Below are 9,219 nucleotides of genomic sequence, written 5' to 3' on the forward strand. Positions count from 1 at the left end.
TAGCAATTCTCCAGAAGTATAGGGGAAAATATCGACAGAGAGAAATGCAAGAGATAAATGTGAGATAAGTATGAGATAAATAAGTGATAGTTAGTAGTTAGTTTTTCTCCAAATCACAATTCACCAGGGAAGAAAGGGGGTGTGGCCATTCGTTATTTTTTCATCTCTTTATCCCCTGAATGAACCTGGAGATATCGTGGTTTTCACACAGCAGCTGCTGCTGTGGAAGATGGAGCCTTTTGAGCTTACTCTGTTAGGCCTGGTGCACACCAAAAACCCAAAAACCGCTAACATATCCGCAAAATGCTAGCGTTTCAGCTAGCATTTTGCGTTTTTGTGAAGCGTTTTTGGTGTAGTAGATTTCATGTATTGTTACAGTAAAGCTGTTACTGAACAGCTACTGTAACAAAACCGCCTGGCAAACCGCTCTGAAGTGCCGTTTTTCAGAGCGGTTTGCGTTATTCCTATACTTAACATTGAGGCAGAAACGCCTCCGCAATCCAAAATCTGCAACAGCCCGGGAGTACGCGTTTCTGCAAAACGCCTCCCGCTCTGGTGTGCACCAGCCCATTGAAATGCATTACCCAAGCGTATCCGCAGCCGCAAGCGGATCGCAAAACGCAGCCAAACCGCTCTGGTGTGCACTAGGCCTTAGAGCTTGCTTCTATTATGAGGAGACGAAGGCGCAGGAGGAGGGTCTGTTTAATTGCCCTCGTATTTTTCGTGAGAGAACAGTTCTTGATAAATTTTACTGAGACAGAGGTGGTGAAGAAGTTCGGACTCACTCGTGATATGATTTATGATACGATCCGGCAGTAAAAGGCGGGAATACTCTGGTCAGGTAGTGGTAAAACTCCTCCTCCTACCGACATTGCTTCACTTTCAAGCTTACAGAGAGGAAAAGTATCATATGTAAATCATTAATACCGATTACCTAACTCTCTGCTTTCTCACACTTTCCTCATGCATATCTCTCCATTATCCCCTGCTATCGAACACTTTTCTCTCTGTCCTCTCACACTGGTGAATTGACTCCAGAGTGTTAAAATACCTCATGAGATAAACTACCTACCTTTTTTCTCTTAGTAAATCCTCTCTGGTGAATTGACGCCAATGTCTGATAGTAAACCACTTTTCCTGGTTCTTGGAGTTTATTCAAGATTAAATTGTACTTGTCTCTATTGTACTCTCTGTAGTGTTACAAGTAGGTTTGATATTCAGGGCTGGTGTTCACTTTACAATGCCTACACATTTTTGCATGCTTTTTACAAAGCAATATAATTCTTTCCACCGGGAAGCATGTGTGCAAAAATGTTCCCCACCACGCAAACAAGGAGATGCATGCGCTGTAGCCCAGGATGACTGGCAGTCTTTCAGAAGGGACAGTGACACAACAGAGGGGACCTGGAGGAAACAGAGGTATCTGTTAGGCTATGGTGGGGGCTGAAAGAAGCCCCAGGTAAGTAAAATAGATATTTTTCACATCTCAGGTACGCTTTAAAATCACACTAACTGAAACTCGTTTTCCTTTGTTGGGAGTAAGGATGAGTGTTCTGATTGGTACTGGTGTTCTGAAGGCTTCTGAACAGATCTCAAATTTAAATAATTGTGCATGGCAGCAGGAAGGGTTTAACTCACCCTTGCCGCTGCTTCTGTGCACTGCCCTGCATATTGCATTTCAGCTCTCCAGCTACTTCCTCCTTCTGGCTGAAGGAGGAAGTAACTGGAGAATGCACAGAAGCAGTGACAAGGGTGAGGTAACATCCCCACACCCACACAGACACCAATGCACAGTAGTTTAAATTTAAGTTCTCTTCTGAGGCATTCGGAACACCAGTACCTGCGATTCTGCTGGTAAGGGGGTGACTGGTAATGGTGGGCCTTGGGCGGCAAAAAGTACAAATCCAGCCCTGCGTATTGGCATACGTGCCGCTGAACTGTTCAGTTATTGCATATGAGCAGATACAGGCAGAGCAATAACCAGGACCTGCAGGAAAGATTACATTTTCTGCTCTCCAAGGGCATTGATCTGGGGTTCATTAATCTCCCTGGCAGCAATCCCGAGTGTAGTAAGGGCTAGCAGATGGGAGCTCGATGCAGAGTATAGCTCTCAGCGGGTATTTTTAATCCTTCCAGAGGTCTGTAGCCATTCTCCTTCCTGTCCTCTGAATCACTCTGGTGAGATCGCCGTCATAGATCTCGCTACAGAGTTATGCTACGTACACACATGCGACAACGATCGTTCATTGTCAACGACGAACGAACTTTTAATTGATGAAAGAAAGGCCTAAGTAAAGTTAGTTTTAAAAGGTGTGTAACGATCAGATCGTTAGAACGAACGTTACATCACGTAAAAGCAACTATTGCACCTGCGCATAAAAATGAAAAGTTCCATGGAGAAATAGTGAAATGCGCATGTCAAGTCTAGTACGAACGACCATTTCCAACGATGTACTACTTTTGCAAACGATCGTCGTTGGAAAAAATCCGCCAAGCTAGATCGTTCGTTTTTAACGATCTAGCTCGTCCGTCAGACTTAATAGCCGTTGGCTGCTTTTTTTTAAACGATCGTCGTTTGAAACGATCGGGGAACGATCGTTTCAAACGACTATAGTCGCATGTGTGTACGCACCTCTAGAGTGCCACCTGGAGGATGGAGGTAAAATTGCAGCTCTGCAGCCCAGGAAGGTGAGTGAGAGCAGGGGCTGCTGCCGAGACTCTGGTGGCATGATTTTTTCCCCCCGATTTTAAAATCCAGAAATTATCATACCGCCAGTGAGGTTAATACAGGGTAGCAAAGTTCTGGTAAGACAGATATTTCTTTTGTGATGAACATTTAGGGCTGGAACACACTAGGAATTGTTGCAGCGCTATTAAATTGCGGCAGCGCTGTGTGCAAGGATTTCTAGGGTGATTGCTTGCGCATTTTGTTCTGATTAGCCTTTTATTTTAACCATTTCAGCCCCGGGTATTTTTCACCTTATGCATCAGAGCAATTTTCACCCCCCATTCATTCGCCAATAACTATCACTAATTATCACAAAGAATTGATCTATATCTTGTTTTTTCCGTCACCAATTACGCTTTCTTTGGGTGGTACATTTTGATGAGAATTTTTTTTTCTAAATACATTTTAACAGGAATATTAAAAATGGGAAAAACAAATAATTTCTCTAGTTTTGTCAATTATAGCTTTAAAATAATACATGCTACCATAATTAAAACCTATGTATTTTATTTGCTCATTTATCCCAGTTATTACACCATTTAAATTATGTCCCTATCACAATGTATAGCGCCAATATTTGATTTGGAAATATTTTTTCAGTTTTGCGTCCATCACCATTTACAAGCTTATAATTTAAAAAAAAATGCTCGTAATATACCCTCTTCACATGCATATTAAAAAAAAGTTCGGACCATTAGGTAACTTTATTGTAATTTTTTTATTATTATTAAAAAGTTTATTTGGGTAACTTTTGGTGTGGGAGGTAAACCGTTAATTTTAAATGTAATGTGTTTATTTTATTAAAAAAAAAGTATGTAGAGGTAGTTTTACTATTTGGCCACAGTGAATTTTTTTTTCTAGTTCTCCAGGACGTATGAGGAGGACAGGAATCCCCCCTCAGAAAGGCCGCGGCCTCTGAAAAGAAGCTGTCTGTCTTTCTACCGGGGACTTAGATCAATGAATGGGAACTATGTTCCCATTCATTGATCTCCCAGGCTAACGGGGGGGTTGCAGAGCGGGAGCGTGCTGCAGCAGAGCAGCAGCCGCCTGGACGTGATCATCACATCCAGGCGGCACAAATATACTTACCAGGTGTCCCAATGACCGTCTTCCATCTGTAGCCCCAAACCCTAATGAAAGGTCATAGGTGCTTCTCAGACTATTCAGAGAAGCGCCTGTAACCACTTGTGGTAGGAGTAGGGCTACGGCCAGAAGCCGGATACACCTGGTAAGTATATATTGTAAAATGCTAAACACTCGGACCCCAAACCATTGCAAAGTCGCTTTTCAAAGCGATTTTGCAGCGCTACTATACACAGCATTAAGTGCAAAATGCTGCATGTCCTGCGATGGCAATTAACCCTAATTGCAATTGTGCGTCCCCTTAGATTTAAATACATTGGCAAAGTATTTTTTGAATCGCCCACAATTGTCAGAGATCCAAAAACGCTGCCAAAATCGCCCTCGTGGGTCCCAGCCTTAAAAGTCTACTAATGTCTTGTCAAAGCACCCGTTTAATTCATGACAAGCTACACATATTAAGCAAGGACAAACCTGCTAATGATACCCATTAGCAGACATGGAGGGGAACACACACTCAGCTTCAGTTATTTGTTTAACAAATCACAGGTTTATGGCACTAAGAGGACTGTTACTAGCAGAGTATTGCCTAGGAAGCATGCTACTTATGTCCATTAAGTTAAATATGGCTCCTAGGAGATAACACTATTATGATGTACATACAGTAGTGCTGATATCTTCTACCGTGCTTCATGTTAGGAAATTCCCTGTTCAATCAACCGGTAATCAGACAGGAAGTTGCATCTTGCGTAAAAGTCCAAACTGCTCCTGATCCATAACATGATCCATTTTCCTGTGATAACTTTGGAAAATTGATAGTTATCGGACATGATGGAAAGAATGGTCTGACTCCTGTTGATCGGATGGAAAACAACATCTTGTGTACCCAGCATTACAGTACACTTAGGGCTAACACATAGTATTACTTTTACTTAAAAGCAGCAGGGACAGCCATACCATCTCAAAGAAAAAAAAATACTTGTTCTACTTATATAAAATGTATTGTACTGTCCCCGTTTTGGATTTCAATTAATTTTATATAGTAAATAGAAAATAGTTCCAGGTATTTTTCATCTTTACTGCTTTTGACTTGAGCCAATTCTGATGTAATTTCCTACCTTCCTGTTTTTTCCCTCCTAGAAACTGCACGGTCATATCTAGCTTGCTTTGTAAACACATGTGAGCACGAGATAAATAGTATTTCAGCAGCTTCTGCAGAGGGGTGAGGTGTATTTCCCTTCTCACCCTCAGCTGGTCACACTGAACTGCCCCCAGCCAATCAGTAAGGAGAAGGAATGTGAGAGGGGAGAGAAGCTTCCCTCTCCTCTGCAATGTACCAGAATAGAGCCAGGCTGCCTGAGATAAGAATAATTACAGTAGAAACATTTATGATTATATTGAAATGCTTGCAATGCAGACTGCATGTAGACTAAATAATAAACACGAAGGAGTGGGTAAATGGAAATTGATTTTGTGGCAGACAATCCCACTTTGAACCATGACCATCGCATTTAAGGAACAAACATCTTGCCGCAAATTCAGGAATGTACAAACTGGTAGTGGAGAGGAAACTGAAAAAATGGTTGTCTTTGTTGTGCACATGGTAAAAGGGCCTTTTCTACAGGTGGTGTGTATTGGATTGTACATTTTATGATTGCAAAGGCACCATAACATAGAAACCATTGACTTTTTCCTACGGGTGCAATTCAATTGTTCCCAAATGCAAACTGTGCATGCAGCATTTTTCTGTTATGTGTTTAGTCAAACGTGGTGCTATGCAATTTTTTTTTTAAACCTCCAATTTTTTTATTTTTTTTTTCTCTTGTGATGCCAAGCAAGATTTTCAGTGAAACAGAGCCCAAACATTTGCACCTCATCATTAGGGCTCCTTACTTGCTAAAAGGCAGCTAAACCATGCAATTCACTTGCCCACTGGTCTGCCATGCAAAACAATGGCACTGTACCAACACCAGTAGCAGAGAAGCCAACCATTAATGTTTATCAGCTACATTCTGTAGCATTGCCACACTCAAAAGCTTTACCAAGTGCCTCTACTGAAATTACTTGCATCAGGTGTGGACAAGTCATTGTTTAATTCAGCAGCCAGTTCCATGACAATACTTCCAAAATTATGAGCCAGCTGCAACTTCAAGGTGCCCAGGCTACCTAGATCCTGGCATTTTACCAGCCCTCTAGATGCATTTCAAAGCAATTTAATTGTGTTTATTCTTGAGCAGAAGGGAAAATATTGATAGGTCGTTGCTTTTCAAAGTAACTGAAACTACTCCAGTGGCTCTGGTACACTTAAGCTTGGACAGTGAACTTGCAACGTAAAGGACTTCCAAGGCAAATATGTTAATTTATGTTTACTTAACTGGGACTTCTTCCAGCCCCTAGAAACCATTTTTGCCCCTCAATGCAGCTCCGAGTCCCGCTGGTTGCCCGTGAAGATCTCCAGCCCACCAGCATGTCAGCACTTCTACGCATGCACTTGCGCACCCATGTCATTTGGCACAGTACGTGCCCGGTGACTTGGACGCCCACACAGGATCAGCCCAGGCAGAAAAGGAGACAGATTGGTGAACTTTACGGGTGGCCAGTGGCACACAGAGGAGGACCAGAGCTGCAGCAAGAGTCCAAAACTGCTTCTAGGGGCTGGACGAAGCCCCAGGTAAATAAAATGATTAATGCTGATTCTTGCATGCAATTAAGCAACATTTTGTGCAGTTTATCAATAAATTATGTGATCTGGCTTACTCATCAGGAACCCACAAAATTGTATCATGAAGTAAACAGATTAACATGTTTGCCTTGAAAGTCCTTAATAACAACTGGTTTCTTATTTCAGTTTTCTAGATAGCAGATTTTCTAGATTTTCTAGACAGCAGACCAGCAATTTACAAATGTTTGAAAACACAGTAGAGACAAAATCAAAAAGGCCAGAACTGAACAGACTCTACCAACAAAACAGGCAGAGTGGCTAGGGTGACATGTTATGCGGTCCATTCCCCCCACACTGTGCAGTATACTTTATTTGATAAAATACATAAAAACAGCAGCAGTCAAGTGTTCCATAAAGCTTCCTTCTAAAAAAAAACCTACAACTGGACGTGTTCATGAGGTCCACACACACATCCAATGATGTTATCGGCAGCTTGAGGGACATCTGCAGAGAAATGTACTCCTCTTGTGATTTTCACATTTCCTTCAGTACAAACATTTCACATAGTATGGGCATGTGAACCTTCACATTGCATTTTCAGCTCAAAATATCAGCACCATCTTGAAAAGAAAACCACATCGAATACATGAAAAGGAAGCCACGACAACACTTACACACCATGACTGGACTGAAAGATGCGATCTAAAATATATGCAATCTCCAAATTCTCAAAGTTGACAAAGAATGTGCTAAAAAGCAATGTAATCATTTAAAAAATATACAAAAAAATGCAAGTGTATAGCAAGTTATTAATAGCAATGATATGAAAATGTAAATTGTTATATGGGCCCAGAACACACTAACATATGTGTGTCCACTTTTCAGCATCTATAGCATTGATGTATAAGGTTGGCCAATGAGATGCAGACTCTGAAAATGTTGTATGCAAATTAATGCAGTTTGAAAATGAACCAATCAAATCCTGCTGAGGTAAAATCTGATCGGTCCATTTTCAGGGTAAGAACACACTAGGCAGAATAGCATATGCGTTTTCCATAGGACATAGTGGAAAACGCACATGCGAATTTGCCGAGCGTGTTCCTACCCTCAAGCTGCACATATTTGCATACAAAATTTGTGTAATCCTGGATCAACTTGAACTTATTTGCATCTCACTGACCATCCCAATTGATGTGTTACTGAAAAGTGGATAAACACAGTGTGCTCAGGCCATTCATGATCCAGGCTGAATCATTTGCAAGTTTTATCAAGGGTTTGAAAAACCAGTACAAGGTCTTGAGCAGGCCAATATTGTACATTCATCTGCTTACCAAGCAAGCAGTCATGCACTCCGATCTCAACACAACAGGCAGAATTACCTCAAGTTCATGCTTTGAAACATAAAAACAAAAACCTTTTTTTTTATTTCTTTTTTTATTATTATAACCTTAACATTCAGGACAAACCAGTAAGAAAATCAAATACATTTTCATAAATGTGTGAAAATGTTTAACCAACGCAAGCTGAAGTATTACAACTGTAAAATAACAAGAAACCTCAAAATAATTCTATCATGTACTTTGGTAGGGCTTAAATATTTTACAAGCAGCAGTATGAAAAAAGGGAAAACCAATTGTGAGTTGCATAAAAAAATGATATTTACAATGCTAGATTAATTCAAATTAAAAATATACATGCATTACCAAACTGCTTTTCTGTTTTCCCAAAATGGTGTTTCTCCGGAATAAATCAAGAATAGAGTCATGTAAATGCATCTGCATACTGCACAGAATTAGTGTTTTCATGTATGAAATTTCCAAAACATTACCCCTAAATTGACTATCATCCTGGGGCAGAGCCCAAATCACACAGCAAAAGGTATGTATGAAAAGTCATGTAGCACATGTTGATGCTAGCATACAGTTTATTAACAGAAAGCAATTTTAAACAATTATATACAGTCAGCGTTTCAATGCCAACATTGAGTTAGCACATCAGTCTGTTGAATGCACCATAACATATTCACAAAAGAACAGGAAAAAAGTAGAATCTAGCAACCTCTTTTTTTTTAGTGAATGTCATCAATTTTCCATGTATTGATCTAAACAAAACCAGATTCAACCCATGAACTCTTAACAGCCCCAAGGCCCAAGGATAGATGGTACATGAACATTTTGCGAACTAAGGAAGTTAATTTTTGCCACTGGCTCACAATCACTGGTATAACCAGCCTTCTCGGACAGCTATCAAAGTTTTGGCAAGCACAAGTTAGACCTTTAAAGAGCAGGATTGGAGTTTGCTCAAAAGGCATTGTAAAGTTTATTAACCAGCTATTAAGTGATTACATTTTCAGCTTAACGAGGATTTCCACATTGACGTCACTTTATTTTAATAAATACATTGTGCCCTGTATGTCACGTGACCGCTTTATTCACAGTTTTGTTTTACCTGTCTAGGTATACTGTACAATCCACCAATCATGGTTACTAAAGAAATGATATTTGTGTGTCAGATGGCTCTTCTCTGGGACATGACTGGTGTTGCCTTGAACAAGAAGTGTGACCGTTGATTGTTTTGCTAAGGTGGATACATACACACAATTACTGTCACTTACAGGGATTGGGAATCAATCCCTTGAGTGACATTTAGAAGGAAGTTAAGGGGGAGGGGACTGTTCTGTAGAGACATTTTGCTAGCCTTCTAGCTAGCAACAGGTTCTGTTGCTATAGAGCGTCAACCTGCAGCACAT

The 9,219-nt window shown here is 40.6% G+C and overlaps 1 protein-coding gene across 1 annotated transcript in view; it reads right to left on the reverse strand.

Annotated features, from left to right (window-relative positions):
- Window positions 1-9,219, reverse strand: part of CPNE1 (copine 1) — a 186,927-nt gene that overhangs the window by 159,416 nt on the left and 18,292 nt on the right. The window lies entirely within an intron of this gene.

Source organism: Hyperolius riggenbachi, chromosome 12 (assembly GCF_040937935.1).
Source record: "Hyperolius riggenbachi isolate aHypRig1 chromosome 12, aHypRig1.pri, whole genome shotgun sequence".
Classification (NCBI taxonomy): domain Eukaryota; kingdom Metazoa; phylum Chordata; class Amphibia; order Anura; family Hyperoliidae; genus Hyperolius; species Hyperolius riggenbachi.